At 42.4% G+C, this 13,376-nt stretch overlaps 1 protein-coding gene across 1 annotated transcript in view; it reads left to right on the forward strand.

The window, feature by feature from the left end:
- The first annotated feature begins 1,322 nt into the window (after positions 1 to 1,322).
- TET2 (tet methylcytosine dioxygenase 2) overlaps positions 1,323 to 13,376 on the forward strand; it is a 109,221-nt gene continuing 97,167 nt past the window's right edge. The window contains exon 1 of the mRNA XM_053252908.1: positions 1,323 to 1,572. The gene's annotated coding sequence lies outside the window, so the exon portion shown is untranslated. The remainder of the gene's footprint in view (positions 1,573 to 13,376) is intronic.

Raw genomic sequence — 13,376 nt, forward strand, 5'->3', positions numbered from 1 at the left:
AACAATTTACAAAATCTGTTTGTGCTGAACCTTCCAGTGGAACCTTCATCAACAGTTGTTTATTATTTTTGTTACTCAGGGGCATAGCAAGGTCAGAGCGGGCCCAGAGACAAGATTTTAAAATCCACCCCCCTCACTGAAGTAGGTATATATGCATCGCTGCTGGGAGTGACGCTGGGGCTTCATAGAGTGATGAGAGAACAGACGTCAAAACGGCCTTATGAATATATCTCCTATGTGCCACAATAGAACATCATCCTGAATTATTTTTAAAAGGTTTTGTAAATTGTGGATGATGCAAGTTATTTAATGGTACTAGAGAAAGACATGCTGTTCTGGTAGCTCCAGGTCTTAACACTCACATCAATTTTGGAGGATGAATACAACTGATGGAAGCCCGGGCGGGTGCGTGGCTGGGGAAGTCAGTCATGTGACTTGCCTCTGGGGGCCCCCCAAGGCAGTGGGCCCCCAGACAACTGTCTCCCCTTGCCCTATTATGTTACGCCCCTGTTGTCACTGAAAATATACATTGCACTGGACAAAAAAAGTTCTCAAGCAGCAAAAGGAATGAGGGGGAAATGGAAGCTGGAGCCCAGTTGTAAAGCCCAGGTGTCCTGCTCACCATGTTCAAAGCATATGGGTGAGGAGGCTTTGGAAGTGGGTGCCAGAAAAGCTCCCAGCACAGAGAGAGAGAGAGCTGTGTGTGTCATGTTCTCCTTGCACTCACATGGCCGGTGTAAACAGGAGGTGGGCCTTGGCTGGTGTGAGAAGAGCCGATTGTTAAGAAGTTCAGAGCAGACCTTTAAAACACAGAGCACTGAACAGGCTTCCAACCAATGGAGTCTGGAAGAGCCCTGGATATGGAAATTTTGGGGAGGGATCTGCTACTGAGTTGAAGTTGGGTTGCCAAGCCATTGTGGAAGCCTCTGACTTAAAGGGCCCTGGAGTGGGACGCGCTCTTCTTCCCCAGCCAGGAAACATCTGTTTAAAATGACAGCTCCGTGTTCGGACTCCTTTGTCTGCCACAGTGCCCCTCGCGAGCTGCAGTGCCGCCGCAGCAGGACATGACAAGAAACCCACCTTGTCGTTTCTGGCGGCTTTCTGTGGAAAAAACTTCCCTGCTTTAGGGCAGCCCATTGTACGACCCAGCAGAGAGAGAGAAGGGAGGCCGGCGGGGGCAGGGGGAGAGAGAGAGAGAGGATAAAACGCATCGCAAGCCTTTTGTGTGGGGGAAGCCCTCAGTGGGGGAGAGATTTCCATTTCTCCAAGCAGGCAGACGCGCCTCGGCCGCCTTTGCCGTGCTGCTTGCTGCTGCAGGGGAAGAAGAGCTGCTCCGCGCTTTCGAGTTCGTTCACATGGCAGTCACGTCCGCCGCTGGGAGCGACGCTGGGGCTTCATAGAGTGATGAGAGAACAGACGTCAAAACGGCCTTATGAATATTGATGCGGAGGCTAGGCTGGTTTTGTAAAGGAGCAGAAGGAAGCAAGATGGCTGCCCTTTAGGATTGGCTAGAAGGGAGACCAGACGGCTTTGGCTGGATTCTGCGAGGTTTTGAGGGACGGCTGGAAAGAGGTCAGAGCGCTTCTCTCTGTGTGTGTCTGTGTTGTTGTTTTTCCCCGCTTGCTTGCTTGCTTTCTCCTTGCCACTGTCGACTCTCCTCTTTTTTCCACCTTGGGTTGCCCGTTGGGTTTGCTGGGCTTCTTGGCATGACTTTTGTTTCTCTCACACACAGAGAGCCCCCAAACTCTCTGCAGTTCCAAGTAGGAAGAAGGAAGGAAATTGCTGGTGCTTCTCCAACATGGCTGACAAATAGTTCTATTTATGATTTAAAACAGGCTTCTAGCTCCCACCCCACCGCCCCTTCTTCTTTTTCCCGTGTGAGTGTGTGTGTGTACAGCCGTCGCGCTGTGAACTTTGCTTTCTTGCTACGCTCTGCAGCCTTGTTGGGGTGGGTGATTTTTGTTTCCAGAGAAAGTGCCTCTTAAAGTTCTCCCTTTATCGAGCCACGCTCTTTTCCTCCCCCCACCCCACGCCGCCCTTTAAATAAGGTGTTCTCGTTTACACACGTGCTGAGTTCTTAATCACGTTGGCTTTATTCTGAAAAGAGATTCCCAAGCGGGGTGTGGAATCGGTGCGAGTGATTTAAAGGAGGGTGGGGGTTAAATGGATGGTTAGTGGAGCAAAACTCTGGAGTACATCCTTTAAAAAAAAAAAAGTGAAAGGGGATTTTTTGCTCTTGGGGCAAAAGCGAACTCTTTCTGTAGAGAGGGCAGAGCACGCAGGAGCACAAACATTCTGACTAGCCCCGGAGAAGAGAATGTGTGTGAGAGAGAATTTGTATGTGTGAAAGTCGGTCTTCTGCTTTGTGCTTTTCATGAATCAGCTCTCATTTGGTTTACCGGTGAGTGACAAGCAGACACAAAGGCAGGCGCAGTCCAAGGAGGTGGGGGGAGGAAAGAGGGATTCTGGAGTTTTAAGGACTACAAGGTCAGGGAGGGGCGCTAAAGGAAATGAAGACCCACCGTAGGGGAGAAAGAGAGAGCCGATGTTGCACCGCGGCTTTCTTTTTCGTTACAAGTATCAATAACCTCCCCCTCTCCCTGCCCGCATCATGATTGCCGAATCCCATGATAAGAGCTAGTTCCTCAACGTGGTGTGTTGTTTTTTTAAAAGACGCCTTCGTTATGCCTTTTTGAAACATTGCTTTTTGACAAGAGCAAGGGTGTAAATCAAGACTTAAGAGGAATGTCAAAATCGGACGCAGAACATTGTATCTTGTTGGTGTGTTTATCGTGTGTACATGTGTGTGTTTAACGCTGGAAATAATGCTGATCATTACCATTGGTTACATTTTAAGCCTGTAATGGAAGCTTTTCTTAAATCCTTCTTGGCAGTTTAGCAGGCTCTCTTCTACACTACTTAGCATATTTCCCTCGTCCCCCGTCCCCCCCAACTGTTTGTGGTAGAGATGGAGGGGGGGGGGTAAGGGAGCTGATGTGATCTAGTCGACTTCCACTGAAACGTTCACTCTAGTGATCTCATTTTGAGATTTTTTTTTCCCGTGATGGTGGGTATGCAAATACAAAACCCGATACCACGAGATGGTAAGCAACGGAAGAAAGGGACTTTTGTGGCTGTTGTATATTAAAATGTCTCTCTTTAAAATAAAAATCGGAGAGATACCTTCCTGTTTAAAAGAAGGTCAGTGGGTGGTGTTTGCAGGATAATGAGGCCATTATATTTGCATTTTAATGGCAGGCCGACATTGGGGAGAGGGGTGGAGAAGAAGCATAGTGATAGCTTGTACATTCATTTGTGTAATTGCGTGTGTATTCCAGGAAGGTATTGTTAATAGGAAGTGTGACCTGCAAAATGGGGCAGATTTGTAAAACAAATTCAGCAAATGGGTGTTAATGGTCAAGCATCATCCAGTTATGGGGATGATCAAAGGCAAATACACTCTGCACTCAAAAGTCTTTAAAAATAAAATTAAAAAAACCCAACCAAACACTACCTGTTGAAAGTTTCCCTTACTGCCCTTATCTCTGAGCTCACTAAATTCATTTAACCACCAAACTGCAGCTTCCTTTTAACACACGAGGGGTGTTTTCAATGCACCCTGAAAGGTTAATGTAGTTCATTGGCCTGTTCTTAAAAAAAAAAATTGTATTATCATTTCCTGTTTCCCAATCTGGTTCTTCCTCTGTAAAAATAAATAAATTACAAAGTAGTTTATTTTCTTTCCCCCCCCACCAAGTCTTCCACACTTGAGATAAAAGCTAAATATTTAAAATAATGGCCACCTGGTTTTTGTGTACAGTGATAGGTAAATGACTTTAAATCTCCGTAAAATCCATTACGGTACATCATAGTGGTGCAGGTGGAAGTGAAGGCTACTGCATGGCTTGCTTACTAAGGGCTTTTGGAGATTAATCACAATCTTCTTGTTCATTTCAAGGCCTTTCACTTACTGTATTGTTGTGTATATACTGGAAAGAAAGAAGGTAGTGGAAAATAGGGTCTTAGAATACCTTAGCATGACTTGTCTCCTTAGCTAAGCAGGATCCACCCCGGTTGCATATGAACAGAGGCACTCTTACCTTCAGGGCCAAAGCCCAGGGCCTCTACACCCCAAGCCCCCCTCCCCCCAATCCCTTTTAGTCTCAAGGACCTACATGTTAAAAAACTATGCTTAACTTGCCCGGGGGCGGAGGTGCTCCAAAGGCGTTGAGCTCCAGGCTCCAAAATTACCTAGGTGCACCTCTTCATATGAATGGGAGACTTGGTGTGAGCACTGTAAGATATTACCCTTGGGGGGGGGGTGGAGCCACTTTGGGAAGAACAGAAGGTTCCATATTCCCTCCTTGGCATCTCCAAGATAGGGCTGAGAGAGATTCCTGCCTGCAACCTTGGAGAAGCTGTCTGTGTAGACAATGCTGAGCTAGATGGACCACTGGTCTGATTCAGTATATGGCAGCTTTCTATGTTCTGTAACTTATGGGTTTACTATTGATCTTTGTAGCACCCATGGACACAGTTCCATTACAAATCATGTCTCCTTTTAAAAAGGAGAGTATTATCTGGAGTAAAAATATCTGTTATGCATCTATGCTGATTCATAGATCTATAGCAGGGTTTCTTAACCTTGGGCCCCCAGATGTTGATGGACTACAACTCCCATAATCCCCAGCCATGTCCCTTGTGGCTCAGGATGATGGGAGTTGTAGTCCATCAACATCTGGGGGTCCCAAGGTTAAGAAACCCTGATCTATAGAATAAATTCCATTTAAAAGACATGTTCTAGCCAACCATACTGGTTTAGGAAAACAAAATGAGTATTCTGAATCCTAGAGCCACCCATATAATATTAATCCCTGTAGCCTATGGGGTAGGTGAGGGGTGTCCTGTAGGATGCACCTGGTTTGACAAGGCCTTGCTTCCATCAGGTGTTGTCCTGTAGGATGCACCTGGTTTGACAAGGCCTTGCTTCCATCAGGTGTTGCTTGGCTTGTGTAGCATCTCACTCACTGATGGAACCTTCTTTAGGAAAAGATCCATCCAAGCAGTCCTTGCAGCATTCATTGCCCAAGCCTGCTTTGGGGGCACTCAGAACTGCTGCTGAAAGATAGGAAATAGTTCTGTCCTGACACCAAATGTCCACTGTGAAGCTTTCAGCAAAGAGTGAAGCTTTCAGCAAAGGAGGCATGTCCACTATGAAATACCAGAAGGAATCAATTATTGGTAAAATGTTTTTTATTCAGGATTCTTATGTAAACCACTTGAGAACTTTTTTGTCAAAAGTGGCATATTAATAGGAGGAGGAAGGATACTTGTAATGTGTGTGCTGTTTTTGGAGAGATCAAAGAGGATGCTTACCTAGATAACTTGAAAGCTACACAGAAATGCTTTTTGCAGCATCTAGACCTCACATGAACTAGCTTTATTCTCTTTGGTGAATCTGTATGTGGTAGGATTTAATGACAGGATTTTTAAGGTTCCCATGCCCGGAGACTTAGTAAATATTATACAATAGGATCTAACTATTGCTAAAAAGTTCCTCTATCCTTGGGCCTCAGCTGCCATATGAATTTTGTAAACATAGTTTTTTTTTTGCATACATCTTGGTCCTGACCTTGGTGAATGTTATTTTGGCCAGTCCTTAAGTAGGTAGACTGAAACCGGGTGACTAAAAAGCCAACCTGACTTGTCACTTGTCAAAAGATGAAAATTGTGAAAGGCACTGGCCAACATCATGGTAACCTCAGCTGTAAAGTTCATCTTAAAAGTCAATTTGGCCTTGGAATTCCCTGAAGCTGCACACCTGCATGACCTGAAAAATCTTGGTGTGCAGATTCTCAATGTGTCTCTGAACAGAGCTGCTATCATATGGAAGCATTTTTGAAAGCCTCTGTGTACAAAATGAAATGTGAGAATGGGCCCTGGTGTTAGGAGGTGATTTCATCAATTCATGGAAAGCAAGCCTATTAATAGGAGAGGCGAGCTGGTCCTATGATAGCAAGCATGAATTGTCCCCTTTGATAAGTAGGGTTCACATTGGTTTGCATTTGAATGGGCAACTGCATGTGAGTGCTGTAAGATCCTCCCCTTATGAGGCCATAGTTCAGTGGAATAGCATTTGCATGCAGAAGGTCCCAGGTTCACTCCCTGGCATCCCCAGGTAGGGGGCTAGAAAGACTCCTGCCTGAAATCCTGGAGAGCTGCTGCTAGTAAGTGTAGACAATACTGAGCTAGATGGACAATTGGTCTGACTTGGTATAAGGCAGTTTCCTATGTTACATTTGTTGACATGTTTAACTATCATGGATATTGTGCAATAATCAGGAGTGTTAATGGTTCTGAGTACTAGATTCCAAAGACAAATAATAAGAGATGCCCATTCCCAGCACACCTTGCTTGTGAACTTACCTGGGGCATCTGGCTGCCCAATGTTAGAATTAGAGGTGGATTAACTAGAACTTTGCTTTGATCCAGAAAGGGAGTATTTATGGGAGACACCCTGGATTTACCATGTTGCTTACCATTCAAAAAGATTCTGCTGGATGAACATTAGAGGTTACAGTGGCTGCTGCATCTTCAAATATTTCTTCATGCTGCTGCTGCTGCAGCATAGCCTTCTAACAATTATTTTTGTGACAACTGTTTTGCTTTGGTGTGAGTTGAATGCCATCAACATCCAAGTTCTTTCTCTCCCCCACCCCTTCATCCACTATGAGTCTTCTTTAAGTCACCAGGTTTCAAAGACAATTGGTGGTTATCTCAAAAACAATGCTGGAGAGCAGAACCACAAATTATTTTGCCAAACAAGATAAAGTATTGATTTAGTCCTGCTCCCTGATTGCTGTTGAGGCATCTTGCCAATCCTGAGTGATGTGACATCATCTAGAAAAGCTATTTGCTTGATCTGCTTGTTCTGAAACGCAGTGCGATGCATTATGAATCATAAAAAAATGACTGCAGTCTGAATCGGAGATGGAACATAACTGAATAGACACTAAACTGTGTACATCTACCAAAGTTCTGTATTATAATTTTACAGATTCCAGCAAATCTGTCCTATCCATTCCAGTTGACCAGTGGAAACAGAGGGTTCCTTATGCATACATGAAATAGATTTAGGACTAACTAATGGGGGCAACATTTATGTCATTGAGTATACACAATGCTTTATTCTGCACAGAAACACAAAGCACCTCAAGGATGGTCTCCACTGAACAGGTATGAAGATGCAGATATCCGGCGTTGAAATGCCTGAATGGTCATAGCTAATAGCCTATAGTGGTCGAACTACAAATCAGGAAGTGTCTGCTTCTATGATTTTAGGCACTCTCTGAGCTTCTACGATTTTAGGCCTCCCACCATCCCCAATATGGGGATAATAAAACTGACCTACCATACAGGTTTATTGTAAGGACTACCACAAAGCCACCTAATGGCCCAGCAGGGAAATGACTTGACTAGCAAGCCAGAGGTTGCTGGTCTGAATCTCTGCTGGTATGTTTCCCATACTATGGGAAATACCTATATCGGGCAGGAGAGATATAGGAAAGATGCCGAAAGGCATCATCTCATACTGTGCAGGAGATGGCAATGGTAAACCTCTCCTTTATTCTACCAAAGACAATCACAGGGCTTTGTGGTCGCCAGGAGTCAACACCAACTCAACAGCACACTTTACCTTTAATGTATGTGAAATAATTTGAGCACTCTAAAGCACTATATACTTTGTTGTTTAATGTATCACAAAGCAAGTGAAGAATGCATTCTATACAGATAATTAGAACTTGGAGAAAAATGGGAAGGTTGCTGACACAGTAAGGGTGTACCTGTACCCTGAGCATCTTGCTGCATTGTATCAAAATAAATAAGACACACTTTGGGTTTTGAATGCTAGTGAAATGGCTCATTTGAGACACAGAATAACACCTTCATTTTAGTACTGAATTTAATTTGTAAAACTTGAAGTGTTTTTGTGTTTCCTTCTAAAAATTATCAAACACTTTTATGAGAAGGTTTGTTTCACCCCTCTCTATACAGTATATAATACAGCAGAACTTAATGAGTAGCTGATTTGGGGGAAATTCTAACTTTAAAATGCACAATTGTATGCGAGGGGAATTATGAGGCTACTGTTTAGATGTAAACAGTAGCCTCATAATTAGTAACATCCTAATGTTACCATGGTCAAGACGTTTAAGGGCTGATTTCAAAGGCTGCCACATGAAAAGCAGTTATCCATTTAGTTGTTATGTGTTGTGACGTGTGATAGGCATCGCATGCCTGCTGTGCTTGCCAGTGTGCTATACCACACTGACATACAGACACTGTATGGAGTGGAAGCTAAGAGCTTTTTAAACGTATAAACTTTATTAATTGCCTTAAAGTAAAGGTAAAGTGTGCTGTCGAGTTGGTGTTGACTCCTGGTGACCACAGAGCCCTGTGTTTGTCTTTAGTAGAATACAGGAGGGGTTTACCATTGCCTCCTCCCACACAGTATGAGATGATGCTTTCATCATATTGCTGCTGCCCGATATAGGTGTTTCCCATAGTAAAAAAACATAACAGTGGGGATTCAAACCAGCAACTTTTAGCTTGCTAGTCAAGTCATTTCCCCGCTGCACCATTAGGTGGCTTATTGCCTGAAAAACACCCAAAGCTGGTGATCAACTCCTAGAAAAACTTTCAATACCAACCTCCACACACAAAAATCTATAGCAACCAATGCTAGATAAGGATACAGAAAGGATCCAGCATTTGCGAAGTTAACAAAGTGCCAAATTATGATGCTAATGGGACACCACAGCTTTCACAGATCTTTTAGAGAGAAGCATAGTACCCAAGCGTGCTACCACATCTTTCAACATTACTTGGAAGATAATTAATTCTGCATATGAAAACACTCCTAATAATCAAGGAATCAGACTTCCTGTTTTAGTTTCTAAGCATATTTTCAAGATTTAAATGTAGGTGAGTTCTGAAGCAGACTTTGCTTCCTTGAAGAAACAGTGGTGATCGATTTTTACCAGATATTTTTGGTCAGGAGAGTTAACTTCATGCATAATAGCATCCTAGAACTTAAACATGTTCCTGCCACTGCTCTTAATTGTCTGTATTGGATTACACTGTACAAGAAAGATGGGGGGAATTGAGCATTTTGTTGCAATTCCACACATGTGTTGCATTAGAGATTACAGCTGCAATCCACATACTATATTCATGCAAGAGAAAAGAGCTCCATGCACTTGCAGAGCTCCACCTGCCATGGCTGGAAAACTGAATTCCTTGCATGTGTGGGACTCCACAGCTTATGTGTTCACTTGTCGAGAAGGATATCGTGCCTGTCCATCTTGCGCTCAAGCAAAGTAAAGACATGTGCTTGGGGTTGTACCAGTGCAATAGCAATAAAACTTACCACCTCTAGGCAGTGGTGAAGATAAAGAGTGAGTCTGCAGAAGATGGTGTGAAACAGAAGACATACAATGGGGAAATTTATTGGGGCAGGAAGATGCACAAAGCATATCTAAAACATGACCTGGGTCCAACTCACCTCATATATAGATATATAGATATACTGTGTGTGTGTGTATAACATTTCCCTTTGCCCGCCCTTTAAAATATGGATTGTATCTGCTGTGAGCAATTGTACTGTCTGTGTGTCCTTGATTAGTTTATGACCTATGGCGGGAGAAATAAAAGCATTTATTGCTATTATTATTATTATTATTGTCCCCATGGCCATCTCTTAATAACTGGCACATGTGAATGAGTAGGAAAAGCTTCCCATATTGCCTCATCCACAACTTCTTGCCAGTTCACACATTTATCTGCAAGTCAACAGGTATCCAATAACTGTGTGATACACATGCCTGTGTGAACCTGTCTTTTGGGATGTAGTATTGTTTAAAGGGGTTAAAGGAGATATGGCATAAGTGGTTTGATTAACATCACCATAATGTTCTCTCTACAGTACATGGTAACAACAAAATTATGTTTATAAGGGATGTGTGAGAGCGTGTGCCTCTGTTGTTTGCAACCAATTGTTACTTTACATTAGTGAAATCCTGTATTTTAAAGGGGGGAAAGGAAAGCTGGCTTTGAATAATAATAATAATAATAATAATAATAATAATAAAAAATAAAGAAGAAACAGTGCAATTCTGGGGGAAATTATGGGACAATCCAATAGATTATAATAAAAAAGCAGGCTGGATGAAAGAGGTCAAAAAATGTAACCAACAAATGCAAGATCTAATAATAACACCAGAATTAATAAGTGAAAGAGCAAAGAAAATTAAAAATTGGACTGCGCCAGGCGACAATGAACTGCATGGCTTTTGGCTTAAACACCTAACAAGCCTTCATAAACAACTATCAAAACAGTTCAATCACATTATGCAAGGCGGTGATATTGAACAATGGCTAACAACTGGGAAAACTCATCTCATCATGAAAGACCCAGCAAAAGGTGCAGTTCTAAGTAATTATAGACCGATTGCCTGCCTGCCAACCATGTTCAAATTATTAACTGGAATAATAGCAGATGAAGTGATGCAACACTTATTAACTAACAAACAGCTTCCAGTTGAACAGAAAGGAAATTGCCCGAACACCAGAGGCACAAAAGACCAGCTGCTGATTGACAAAATGATTTTAGAAAACTGCAAGAGAAGAAAAACAAATCTAAGTGTTGCATGGATTGACTACAAGAAAGCCTTCGATTCATTGCCTCAAACATGGATACTAAAATGTTTAGAAACAACTGGTGTCAGCAAAAACATTCAGATATTTATAAAAAAAGCAATGAGCATGTGGAGTACACAGTTAACAATCAATGGCGAGGCACTTGGACAGGTTAGCATTAGAAGAGGCATTTTCCAAGGGGACTCACTATCCCCTCTATTGTTTGTAATCGCCATGACCCCACTTTCACAAATACTCAACAAAACAGGCCTCGGATACCAAACATCTAAAACATCCAGTAAAATCAACCATCTGCTGTACATGGACGATCTGAAGTTGTATGGAAAGCCCCAGTCAGAAATCGAATCAGTGCTAAACACTGTCCGTATATTCAGTAGCGATATAGCAATGGAGTTTGGACTAGACAAGTGTGCTGCATTAATAATGAAAAGAGGAAAGATAACAAAAACAGAAGGAATAGAACTGCCCAATGGAAGCAACATCAAGAACCTGGAAGAGAAAGAACATTACAAATACTTGGGCATTCTCCAGGCTGATAACATTGTACACACTGAAGTTAAAAGAAAAATGGGAAGCGAATACATCAGGAGAGTTAGAAAAATCCTCAAGTCCAAACTCAATGGCGGGAACACCATACAAGCCATAAACACCTGGGCTATACCTGTTATTAGATACACTGCAGGAATAATAGACTGGACCCAGGAAGAGCTAGAGACGCTAGATCGTAAGACCAGGAAAATCATGACCATCAATCATGCTCTGCACCCCCACAGTGATGTAGATAGGCTATACCTCCCTCGCAGCTCAGGTGGAAGAGGAATGCTGCAAGTCCATCAAACAGTAGAGGAGAAAAGAGGCCTTGAAGAATATATCAAGGACAGTGAAGAAGATGCCCTTAAAATGGTCAAGAACGAGAAACTATTTAACACCAATGAAACAAAGCAGGCCTACAAGAAAGAACAAGTCAAGAACCAAGCAGAAAAATGGAGAAATAAGCCCCTGCATGGTCAATATTTGCACAATATAAGTGGAAAATCAGACATCACCAAGACCTGGCAATGGCTTAAGAATGGCAACTTGAAGAAAGAAACAGAGGGTTTAATACTGGCTGCGCAAGAACAGGCACTAAGAACAAATGCAATAAGAGCAAAAGTAGAAAAATCCACAACAAACAGCAAGTGCCGCCTTTGTAAAGAAGCAGATGAAAGAGTGGACCACCTGATCAGCTGTTGTAAAAAGATCGCACAGACTGACTACAAACAAAGGCATGACAAGGTAGCAGGGATGATACACTGGAACATCTGCAAAAAATACAAGCTACCTGTAGCCAAAACTTGCTGGGACCATCAAATTGAAAAAGTTGAAGAAAATGAAGATGTAAAAATATTATGGGACTTCCGACTACAAACAGACAAACATCTGCCACACAATACACCAGATATAACTGTAGTCGAGAAGAAAGAAAAACAAGTCAAAATAATCGACATAGCAATACCAGGGGATAGCAGAATAGAAGAAAAAGAAATAGAAAAAATCACCAAATACAAAGATCTACAAATTGAAATTGAAAGGCTGTGGCAGAAGAAGACCCAAACAATCCCAGTGGTAATTGGCGCCCTGGGTGCAGTCCCAAAAGACCTTGAAGAGTGCCCCAACACCATAGGGGCCACAGAAATCACCATCAGCCAATTACAAAAAGCAGCTTTACTGGGAACAGCCTATATTTTACGACGATATCCATAATAACCAACAGTATTGATGATAAAATTCTGGCATCCCAGGTCCTTGGGAAGGACTCGATGTCTGGATAAAACAAACCAGTCAATAACACCTGTCTGACTGTGTAAACAAGAAATAATAATATTAATAATTGGACAACTTGACAGCTGTGGATGTATTGTTGTTCTTGTGACTGGTAATACTGAATGGATGCATGTTTTCTTCTCTATGCTAAGCATAAGAAAGCTCTGCATGGTGCTTGATACTTGCCCATCTGAAAGAACGATGCCATTAATCTTTTATGAGTGAGGTGATTGTTTTGTTGACTTAATGAAAATACATCTGTTGGTTGGAAGCACCACTTATGACAGTGCAGTTCAGGCCTTGCACAACATGTTAGAGAAGAAACTGCCAAACAGGCTTCAGAATATGGACGTGCAGCAAGAGAGATGAGTTCTCTTGACCAGATTCTGGAATGATTCCTTTCTTTTACCCCAAACAAATGTTTAGCTGAAGTTGTAGGCACACTTTGAGTCTTGGTTTTCTTGAAGCCTCTGTTAGAGCCCCATGTAATATGTGTAGGGCTGAGATGGAATGCTTTGAAAAATGATCCTAGGAGACATGACTGGCACTGTGTGAGTGTGAGATCAAATTAAGAATATGGTTAACTCATAGCAGCTTGGATAGGCATGTTAGATTGCCACTGTACACATTTCTGTTGCTGTTAGTGCTACATTTTATGCTTTGATGCTGGTTCCATAGAATCATTATGTTTGCAGCTGGTGGGAGGAATAGCTTTCCTTCTAGGGTACTAGTCTTCACCTTCCCCAATAATGAAATGTAGAAAACTGTGAGTGAAGTGGGATGTATCTGACAGAAGAGATTCTGGACCATCATAGTGGCTTGGAGGTATTTGGCATTGTACAAATACTGCTGTT

Source organism: Hemicordylus capensis, chromosome 5 (assembly GCF_027244095.1).
Source record: "Hemicordylus capensis ecotype Gifberg chromosome 5, rHemCap1.1.pri, whole genome shotgun sequence".
NCBI lineage: Eukaryota > Metazoa > Chordata > Lepidosauria > Squamata > Cordylidae > Hemicordylus > Hemicordylus capensis.